Here is an 11889-nt window from a genome sequence, read left to right as displayed (position 1 = left end):
GTGGAGAGAGTCCCAGGAGACTGCCTCTTAGGCAGTCCTAAAGCAGAGTCCAGTGAAATTCAGAAGAACGGGTAGATTTTTAGAGTGATTACAGCTTGCGAAGTCACCATATTCTTTCTATAACTTTTTTCCTGTGAATTGAGACCACATGGCAGAACAAGTTACATTTAGAACTTTTACAAAAACACAGTTTTTGACATGATTTGTCTGCCTTTGGTTCACAGTAAGTCTACCTCTGCTAACAAATACATTTAACTTCAGATGTTTAAAATTATAGAAAGTGGAAAACCCAGGAATACTGGTGATGAGATGTAATAAATTTGTATTAACTCTAGGAATGGAGAAGCTTTCAAAGAAAACTTGGGTTTTCTCCTAATCATCATGTCACCAGATGTAATAAAATCATACCACATTGTGTTTTATTTTGTTGCAATGAATCCTGACCTGGAGGGACATGCCATGATGTGCCTAGGGAATGGAATTAGCTTGAGTAGAGTCTATACTTAATGCCAGCCTGGTAAATGGTTAGCATGGATCGAATCTCAAGTTGTAATTGTCCAGTCTGTTTGGAATGCTATAAAAAAAAATACCATAGGCTGAGTAGCTTATAAGCCACATAAATCTGTTTCTCACAGTTCTGAAGGCTGGAAGTCAGGATGCCAGCATGGTTAAGTGAAGGCCCTCTTCTGGGTGGTAGACTTCTCATTTGCTGTATGTATCCTCACATGGTGGAAGAGAGGAAAGCTAGATTTCTGGAAGTTCTTTTATGAGAACACTATCTCACACAAGAGGGCTTCCCTCTAACCAAATCAACTGCCCAGATGCCCCACCCTCTAACACCACCACCTTGGGCACTGGGGTTCCAACATGAACTTTAGAGGTGCACAAACATTCAGACCCTAGCCCTTGGGTTACTCCCTGGAGGCATGGTACAAATTCAGAAATATTTGAAAAGTAAGGAAAAGGGGGAAGAAAAGGTAGTAGGAAAAACATGCCTACATTCATATGCTGTATGTATGTATGTATTACTGCTGTATGACCATAAAAGGGGAGGAAGGACAAAGAAGAGAAGGAAGACAGAAGGAAAGAGAAGACTAAGACCTAGTGAAGAAAGGAGAGTATGAAGAGGGAAAAAAGCAGCTGAAAGATGCAGGATAGGAAGAAAAGGAGGTGAAACAGCTATTTAACACTGTGAACTGAGCATGCTCCCTTGTGTTTGGTGGAGTTGGAGCTGGCTCAGAGGCTCCCAGGGACACTGTCTCCTCCCCTTGGTAGATGCAGCAAATCAAAGGTTTCACTGCAAAGTATTTTTACTTTTCTTTTCCCCCCTAAGAGAAAGCGCTCTATTAGATTACCAAGTAATTCGAGCTTGGGGCCTGCCCATACTCATCTAATTACCCACTAGTTCCCAGTAAGTGAGGCGAAGGTGCTCTGTATCCTGAGCCCATATGCTTCTGCTCGACCGTCTGACCCGTTTAGCGATGCTCAGACTGACACGAAATAGACGACTCACAACCGAGGTTGGCCAAACAGATTTTAATCTAGAAGGTAAGATTTTTTTTCCCCCCATTGAGCTTTTGTTTATTTAACTTAAACACATGCACATGTGCACACACACACACTTTGTCCCTGAAATTAAGGCTTCTCAAGCAATTAAGCCGAGGCACATTGTACATCATTGTGCCTTTCCGTAGACCGATGACATACCAGTGTTCTCAGGCTCACGGTAGTGTCTCCCTCAAGGATCCCTGTAACGGACCATCCTTGCCCATAATCGCTGGCGAGCTGACTTTGGTGCCCCATCTCTTCTTGTGTTGGCAGCCTTGAAAGACAATGTCGCTGTTTCTTCCGGTTCTGAGAACACTCAGATAGGGAGTTTGTTCTACATTTGTTGTTTTGTTTTCTTTTCTTTTTAAAGAAGAGCTCATTTCAAAAGCACACAGTGAAGGGGGGCTGGGCTGTACCAGCTAAATCCTACTTTTGTATTTGACGAGCTTTATTGAGGATTTGCATACTCAGAAAGGAAAATTGAAAGAAACTCACTCTGCTTCATGTTATTATGCCATATCCCATCACTGCCCAGTTTGAATTTCTGGAATGTTCTTCTTAATCTTTAAAGTTTTGCCATCCCCATCAGGATACAACCTTAGCAAAGCTACTAAGATGAAATGGTGGGAGATAGATGTTGTCCTTTATTGACATTGGAAAAGAGAAAAAGAATTCATAATTCCATGGCTAAAAATCTAAAATTTGCCCAATATTAAATTACTTATTATTAGATTATGAGAAATTATTAGGGTGCTACTGAAAGGAGATCACACAGGGTTACATGCCGAGGATAGCTTCGTGTCTCTTGTACTTAAATGGTGCCAATCACTTTACTACACAGCTTTACACATTATCTCTTTTAGTCTCCACCAAAAACCCCAAAGGCAAAGATCATTATTGCCATTTTACAGATGAATAACCTGAAGCTTAAAAAGTGAAGTGACTTGCCAAGGTCATTGGTTAATAAGAGAAAGAGCAGGGATTCAAACCCAGGCTGATCGACTCTAAAACAAGGACTTCTCCTCTCCTCTGCCTAACCCATGACCTGGATTAGACTGCCTCCCATTCAAATCCTGGCTCAGCTGTGGTGTATACATGCATTACTGATATAGGACCACGAACTGGTCACTAAACCTCTCTGTCGTAAAATGCAAATAATAATAAGAGCATAGAGTCGTGAGAATTATGTGAAATGATACAACTCAAGTGCTTAGAACAGTGCACTTAACCATGGGTATGATAAGCTCCCATAATGTAGCTATTATTAAAAATGCTTGTAATTAATAGATATAATCATCCTTCATTGTATGGTGTTTGTTCCTTTATCCTGGTTCCCACAGATCTATTGTACATGTGCTATTATTGAAAGCTTACGCAAACCTATTTTGGAAGCAAAATGCGTATATGTTACGGATGTGTGAATTAATTTCAAATTTTGTTCCACCAAAGGGCCTGTTGCAGAAATCTTTCCTCATCCCCTTCTAGCGGACCTGAGCAGGAACTGTCCATCTACACGAGGGTACCCTCTGGTGGCCCCGAGACAGTGCCCTCACTACATCCCATCACCAGGAAGACAGGCAACAGATGACTACTGAAAATAAGATTTTAGTTGGAAACTATTCGGGAATGGTTCTCTTTTCACATATGAACACAGCCTGGCTGAAACTGGGGAGATCTTCTCTTTTTGGTTTCTTCTCAAGGTCTTGAGAGGAGCTCTGAAAAACATCTCGGGCCATCTGGCCTATTTTTTTTTTTTTTTTCATAAATTGTGACTCCTAAAAGTAAATGTGGTCCGAGAAAATATTTGGAATAAAAGAAACTAACAAAATTCTTATAACTTCATGCAGTTTTTCTGAGCCTCGATCACTTACTCATTCATTGTTTTTCCTTTATCCTCCCAATCAGTGATTCTGAAGCATGTGTTGTGTACTAAGCAGGGTGATGGTGGGGGAAAGTCAAAGATGAGCATCTTGTTAGAGACCATTTATTGAATCTCTGTCTATTTAGCACTAGTTTAAGCAAAATAAGAAATTTATGGGAACCTGTAAATGAAATATCCAGGGGGAGACCCTAGCCTTAAGTGGGGCTTGATCTGGGCCTCAAGTGATGTCATCAGGATCCTCCTCTCTGCCTCTCAGCTCTGCTTCCCTCCACGACAGCCCCAGACTCTGCAGGCCTCCAGTTTACCCCTTCACAGCTTCAAACCTAGAGCAGCGTGGGCCTACCTCTTTGCCAATTTTTCCAGCAGTTTCAGGATTCACTCTGATACAAGGTGTTTGCCTGGCTAGGATCTTACACCCATCTCTGATGAGTGGGACCTAGAGCACTTGTCTTCCCTTAGAGTCTGAAATAAGAGTCACCTGAAGCTCATAGATTGAGATGAAGAAGGATGGCACCCAGAGGAAAAATAAGATATTGTAACTGGAAAAGGGGATATGCAAGGGGAAAAAACAAACAAACAAACAAACAAAAAAACCAATAGCTGTCCATTGTAATTAGGTGACAGAGAAAGCTCTCCAAATCTATCCTCCTCTCATTTTTAGTTGGTCTCAAGGCCCTGTTGAATAAAGAAACTAGTTCCAACTTCCCTTGAAGCTAGGTTGGGGATAGGGCTAAGTTTGGGGGTGTAAGCCATGGGGTAGGTAGAAGTTTCCAGGTATCTTCCTTAAAAACAGCAGGTGCTTGCTCTTTGCACCTTTCATCCTCATCCCTCCTCCTGTATTCTCTGGCTATGTTCTGGACCAGAGACCAATGGCCACACCCCAGGGCCAGCTATTAGAAGACAAAAATGCCAAGGCCAGAATTCAAGCAGAGATTGAGTCCAGTGTTCTTTCCACAAAGCCCTCTTATCAAGGTCTGTACGTAAAAGTTTATTCAGCAAAAGACATAAGACAAGTGTATGAAGAGCCATCAGAATGAAATTTGAGTGGAGTCACACTTCAGTATTCACTTTGTGAACTTTAGGGTGAGAAGCTCCCCTACCTACTCCATGTAATCGTGGGCAAGTTAATCAACCTTTCTAAGCCCTCATTTCCACATCTATAAAGTCAATAATGATACTGCAAAGACTGAGTGAAACAAACGATGTAAAGTGGCTGGCACAGTCTCTGGCACGGAAAGTATAGCTGCCCTCCACCTTCGTCTCTTCCTCCTCCTCCTCCTCTTCCAAGTTAGGATGTGATAAGTACCAGAAGGAAAAGCACTCAGTGTTTGAGAGAGAGAAAGAAGTTAGCTGGAGCTAGAAGAATAATGATATTTCTAGTTTTTAGATAATCAAATTATTTTTCTAGGGATAAATATTTCTAGGGATATATTTTTCTCTAAATAAATTTTTAAAGATAATTTTTCTAGGGCCAATATTCCTAAATCCACATCTAGAACAGGATCTTCGTTGATACTTCTTCGGGTAAACCATGGACCACATTTGAGAGACACTTGTTTAGGAGATAACTTTGGAGTCATAGGTGGAAGGAGAAAAGTAAGGACAGAGATGAAGAGAAAAAATGCAGGCAGAAGCTGAATACTGGAAAGCCCTGCATGCTGGGCGACAAAATGTGAACTCAGTAGTTCATGGAGCCATTTCATGTTTTTAAATGGAGTTTTAAATTCAACCTTTGATTAGGAAAAATAATCTGGTAACTGAACGTTGGAAGGTTTGAAGGAAGATAACTGAATTAGGTAGATCATAAATGGCTGTTGCGAGGTTAGGTAACAGAAGCAACCGAAAGAAATTGGAAAGGTTTTAAGAATGCTGTTTGGAAAGTGAATGATGATAAACTGAGACTTGAATGCATTCTACCTAAGATGCCATCAGGACATGTAAGCTGGTGAAAGGCGTATCTACAGTAGTTAAAGGAGAAGTCAATAAAATCTACGTCATCCCCCAAGTTTGGGAACTTTTCCCATTTAAAATAATCATCGTAATAACAACAATAATGGAAGCAATAGCAACAATAATAATTGGGGCAAAAAGTGACTGCGCTTATTTCTACTTAGCACATTCAACTGAACTGGGGTCATACGGTTGGTTTGAACTTGAACTGTCATCACTCAGTTAGCATGTACGTGAGCTGCCTTCAAGCAGTTGAAGAGCAGAGCAAAGTGGAATGTGCGTAACCCAATCCCACCAGTGGAGCCAACCCACAGAGCGCATACAGTTGCCTCTAGCTGAGACCACATGCCCAAGCCTGTAACTCAATAATCTTGTCAAAGTAATTGGCCACAGGTGGTCCACACAGCTGGGTGAACAGCTGAGCCAGTTCACTATTTTTGAGGCTGTCTTAACAAGTGGCTCAAAGTTGGGTGTGTATGATCTCTCTACTCCAGTGATTCTCACCTAGGAGCAATTTTGCCCCACAGGGAACATATGGCAATATCTGAAGACATTTTTTATTGCCGTGAGCAGAGGAGGTGTTGCCACTGACATTTACGGGGCAGAGGCTGGAGATACTGCTAAACGTCTTACAATGCACAGGACAGTCCCCACATAACAAATAATTACTCAGTCCAAAATGTCAATAGAGCCGAAGTGGAGAAACCATGCTCCATTAAAACACAGACATGGGCTCTGTGTCTTCCTGTAATTTATTTTGTTTAGCAGAACACAATGGCTGTGTGATGATCAGGAACCAGAATGAAGAAGACTTATCCCAGCCCTGAACTTGGAAAAGAGTATTAATAATCCTGAATTTGGCAATAGGAGAATGTATTTAATCTCAGCGCCGTGTGTGTGTAGGTGGGTGCGCGCGCGCGCGCGCGCGCGCGTGTGTGTGTGTGTGTGTGTGTGTGAAAGAGAAGTCATCATGAAAAATAATTTGCAAGCAGAGACAGCATCCACATCGGAACAAAGAAAATCTTTTAATGCTAAGTCCCAACAGCTCATGCACAGCAATGCCAGGATAGTGAATGAGTGGGCTAAATCTAATCCCATAACCTCCAATAAATTGCACACAATTTGTGAGAAAAATGCAGAATTCCCCCCTTCTCAACAATAAGGAACAACAAAAATAACTATTCAAATTCAGTCCTTCACAAAAATTCATCCCGTAATTTTTTTTTTCAAATTTTTTTCAGTGTTCCAAAATTCATTGTTTATGCACCACACCCAGTGCTCCATGCAATAGGTGCCCTCCACAATACCTACCACCAGGCTCACCCCCTTACCCCCGCTCCAAAACCCTCAGTTTGTCTCTCAGAGTCCACAGTCTCTCATGGTTTGTTTCCCCGTCCAATTTCCCCCAATTCACTTCTATGGATTAGCAGTGATTGCAGGAGTAACAAAAATATTGAAAGGGCAGAGAAGAAATGGCATTCCCCAAAATAGTCATCATTGGCAACACTTTGTCTCCAAGGTAGGCACTGGGAATTTCCTAATGGGTAGTATATTCTCTCCCCAGTGGGTGGTCCTGGAGAAGACAAGCAGCTGGGGCTCAGTGGGACACAAAATGATAATAGGAACAGTGTATGCTATAGTACAACTCCTGCTCTAGTTTAACCCCCAGGAAGTCTGTAGGTAGGAAAGCTCTGGAACTATGGTTTTGGAAAGAACACAGAAAGATAAGCAAGTCTGGAGGCAACATGGTGGGATTATGAAGAAAAAAGTTGTTCTTCCCACTTTACATTGTCCTCTCCCCACCAATCTCACCCCTTAATGCAGTGTCAAGAAAAGAACCCTAGCCTCCTTGAAAGCTGGCTAGAATATCCTGAGAAAGGACTATAGAAGCTATCACCTCTAAAATCTGTCACCTTAGGATGGGTGACTACAGGTGAGGAAAATTTTAAGAAATTCAGACGGAGGTTAAGTGGCTTACAATAGCACAAAACTATTTTCTTGCTGTTCTGGAGGTGAGAAGTCCAGCATGGGTCTCTCTGAGCTAAAATCAAAGTGTCAGCAGAACTGCATTTCTTCTAGAGGATCTCTGGATGAAGCCGTTTCCTTTTTTAGGTTCTAGGCCTGCATTCCTTGGGTAATGGCCCACTCCATCTTCAAGACTAGCCACAACCACTTGAGTTTATTCTCATGTGACATCTCGTTGACATTGACTTCTTTGCCTCCTTCTTTCATTTTTAGAGAATCCTTGTGATTACACTGAGCCCACATAAATAATCCAATATAACATTCCTATTTTAAGGTCAGGTGATCAGCAACATAAATTCCAACTGCAGACCTCAATCCCCCACCTTGTCATGCATGTGTGTGTAGATGTGTGTATATACATGTATACATATATGCATGTAAACATATATGTATATGTGTGTATAATATATGTATATATCTAATTTATTTATATTTATTTATATATTTTTCTGGAGATTTTTATCCATAGATGTCTTGGGAGGGGCTATTATCGTACTCACTGCAGCTTCCCTGTTTGACTTCCCCTTTGCAGCTTTGGGTTGGCAGCTGATTGAGGGCATGCGCAGTGCCAGGAACTGTCTATAAATAAGTATGTGCTAAATGATTGAATTAAGCAGTGGGTAAGGAAGTGAAGTGTTAATATTCGGCTTCCTGACCCAACTTTATAAATCCTGGAAATACATGTAATTACTAGAGCCTCTGAATTCACACCCATACAACTGACAACAACCCTCCAGAGACCCTGTGCTCCATCCTGTGGACAGCTTAGCCATGTTTCCGGCTTCACTTCTGACTCTGGTGGCCTCAGCCTCTTGACCTCTCCCGGATTTTAGGAGTCTCTGATCCGAATGGGCAAGATCGCTTTCCCATCTTCCCCACATAATCAAGACTCTCAGTTATGTGAACCTTGTCCTCTTACAGCTCTACCTTTTACATTGTTTTAATCACCTTGATTCAGGATGTTTCTTTAAAAAAAAGAATCCCATGTATTTATTCTAACTAATTAAACTCTCTCCCATTCATTCCAGCATTTGGACTTGAAGGAGGTTGGTACGTCACTGTAGAGTTTTTATTTACTGGACTCCTCTGGAAAGTATTGAGCTTTTCTAGACTCAGATTTATTTTCCTATTAGGTTGTGTGAAATTCTGACGGCTGCAAAAATAATTATGAGGCTAAAATAGAACATAAATACATGTGTAGAGCAAACACATTTTATTCTTCTTCAATTAAAAGAAATGATTTGCCCTTTCCTCCTAGAATCTATTAAGGACATATTTAACTCTCTGTGTTCTGTGGGGGATAATTTGATCAATGGAGATTTTGCTGGAAGCATGCACTCCCAAACTGGCTTTCTGTCACTAGTCACTTATGTCCAAAGCTACCTCATTTAGGTATCCGGTTAATGGTTGTTAATTTTTAATATTGGCCTAATCAAAATACATACCCCAAATACTGTACTTATTCATCTAATTCTATCATTCAACCGCTTTCCTCTGATATGTTTGCTCTAAAACAGAGGGACTTACGTAAACATCTGGCTACAAGCCATGACAGTCATTAATCTTCATGTTTGGCACCCCCATTCATTAAAGAATTGCAGTTGGCCCAAAGTTACCCAACAATCACTGACAAAGTTAATTGGAAGTTACATATTCCCACACGGCTCCTTTCTCAGTCTCCAAAGAGCATGCTTACCAACCTCGACCTACCGGCAACGACATTGATTGTAGGTAGTACAAGCGACCCCTGGTTTGGCTTGAGCCCTTTCTGTAGATCAAGCTGACGGTAATACCTTGGGTACATTTTCACTTAATTCCCTACTCATAGGAGGTATGTATTATTTTCCCATTTTATAGGTAAGGAAATTTGAGCTTAGAGACAGTAAGTAATTTGCTGTCATACACAAAAAATGACAGACCTAGACACTTAATTTTGTAGAGCTAAGTGATGCTAAAACCCAGACTCTTGACCTCTTATCTAACTCTTAAGAGATATGTTTACTATAATTAAAATAAGATGTGACTAAAGATTATAATCGGAATTATTTTTCATAATGGAATGGGAAAATATATTTGTGGAATAAATTTTTTAAACTTTATTTTAGAATGTTCCTTAGATAATTCCTTGCTTTGTGGTATTATGTATAGCCTTTTTGCTATTACAGTGGCTAGTTAGGACATGCTCCATATGATCTGCCTTCATCTTGGACTTTCGACCTCAATGCCTACTTCACAGTGTTGTTCTCTGCTGCTTAAACCTGTACTGTCACTATTGGGAATGGGGGCTCCCCTATACATTTTTTTAATGGTCCTCAACTACCAGTGATGGCAGTTTTCAGTTCTGGCTTGCTGCTCTCTGGTCTGCCTGGGTATTCCTTCCTGGGTCCCTGCTCCCTGGGTACTTCCTGCTTCTTGTGAACCTGTACCCCATCTCTAGGCTCTTTGGCCACTGCATTTTCTCCTACATTTGCTTTTCATTTGTCTACTTGCATCCCATCTTTCATGGTCAAGTCCCCATCGGTGGTTACCCTCTGTTACTCTCTTGTCTTAATTCAGCAAGCATCCATTAAGGCCTTATTGTATTTGTACATGTGTTGGAGGAGATGTGGAGAAAGGCGAACCCTCTTACACTATTGGTGGGAATGTATTTGCAATTCTATGTTCCATCTGCTGTGCTCCAATCTTTCTTCCTTTTTTTTTTTCCTCTTTTCTCACTTTTCTGTGGTTGCACCATCCTTTCTTTAATCAGGCCCCAGTAAGTAGAAAGTAGGGGTGAAAAGCCAGCTCACATATGTATTTATATGTGGGGAGCAGGAACTGTGGTTCATGGCTGCTTAGACATTCACGTGGCTTATGGGTCACTCAAGGGCCCTCTCCATCCCTCTGTTCTTCTTCTCTCAAGTCCTTTCAGAAGAGGGTCTGGGACTATTGCCAACAACGCTCAGCTCAAGCCAGGAAACCAACCCACTGTAACGTTCTCATGGACAACATCATCACTTAGAATCAAAGAGGTTAATATTGGCAGGAAATCAAATGTGGGGAGTAACTTTTTTCTCTCAAATAAGAAAATGCACAGTATCTCATAAGGTAGAACAAATTTTGTAGAACTCTGTGCAGATCTTTTTTCGCAGACTTCAATAATACCGGCCCCTACCTTGTTCAGGGATTCTGTTATTTCATAGAAGAATTTGCATTTTAAAAATTGCTCTTTTTAAAAGATTTTTATTTATTTTTAATTCCAGTATAATTAGCATTCAGTGTTATATTAGTTTCAGATGTACAATGTAATGATTCAACAGTTCAGTACATTATGCAGTGCTCATCACGACAAGTGTACTCTTAATCCCTTTTATCTATTTCACCCATCCCCCTTCCCATCTTTCCTCTGGCAGCCACCAGTTTGTTCTCCATAAAAAATACTGCTCTTTCATAAAAATATAATGGCTCTAAAATGAGATGCTTTATCTACTCATTCATTTATCCAACAGATATTTATTATGGCCTTTTATGGACAAGATAAGGTGTTAGGAGTTATTGATAACACAGAAACATCTGCCACCTACTTTGCTATTTTTCTTAGAAACATCCCTACTTATAAAAACCACTGAGATGGGGTGTCTGGGTAGCTAAGTGGGTTAAGCCTCTGCCTTCACCTCAGGTCCTGATCTCAGGACCCCACATTGGGCTCTTTGCTCAGTGGGGAGCCTGCTTCCTCCTCTCTTTCTGCCTGCCTTTCTGCCTATTTGTGATCTCTGTCAAATAAATAAATAAAATCTTAAACACACACACACACACACACACACACACACTGAGAGGTAGATCTAAGCATTTGCCCAGTGTTACTGTAGATATTCCATTTCTTACCGGCTGGTCCTTCCTTCTTCATGTTTACCCTTCCGTTCGGAGTAATCTAAGTGGCCAGCTATTACTTGAGAGTGACTCTACTCCCATAAAGTGACTTCTTCCCTAGAGCAAATTATGGCTTAGGAAAGAGAGGATAGTAATATCTGTTCATTTTCTTGGGGCTCAGATTATGGCTCTGCTATTTCTTGTAGGAGTAGCAACTAATACAAAGCTTCCCTGGCGCCTCACAAAGCTGGCCCATAAAAGAACCGAAGGATGGCTCAGCCTTTGAGGGTGTTCTCCAAGATAAGGGCAGGCATCATTTCAGAAAAGTCAAAAAGGTGCTAACAATGTAGGAAGAAGAGGCCTTTGTAAGACTGAATGAAGGTGGACTAGGATGGAAAAAGCTACTGCTAAAATCATTTGAAAAGCTTTCCTTCTCTGCTGAGTGGCCCACTCAGAGAACACTTGAGCTTGTAACAAACCACAGAAAGGACCTACTGACCACAGGTCATAGGCACAGCTCCCCTCTGCCCCAAGGGCCAAGACTTCTGGGAAAATAGAAGTTCTTCTCAAATCTTCAACTTCTTCACTGGCATCTACCATTGCTCAATAATTCTGAAAGACAAAACAACCCCACT

The 11889-nt window shown here is 41.1% G+C and overlaps 1 long non-coding RNA gene across 1 annotated transcript; it reads left to right on the top strand.

The window, feature by feature from the left end:
- Window positions 1–1403: 1403 nt before the first annotated feature.
- Window positions 1404–3376, top strand: LOC309866286. Its single transcript, XR_014312546.1, has 2 exons — window positions 1404–1548; window positions 2998–3376. It is a non-coding gene; the product is annotated as an uncharacterized lncRNA (long non-coding RNA).
- Window positions 3377–11889: the final 8513 nt, after the last annotated feature.

Source organism: Mustela nivalis, assembly GCF_964662115.1.
Source record: "Mustela nivalis genome assembly, chromosome: 6".
NCBI lineage: Eukaryota > Metazoa > Chordata > Mammalia > Carnivora > Mustelidae > Mustela > Mustela nivalis.
Note: the sequence above shows the minus strand (reverse complement) of the source record. Positions and strands in the feature narration are given on the sequence as shown.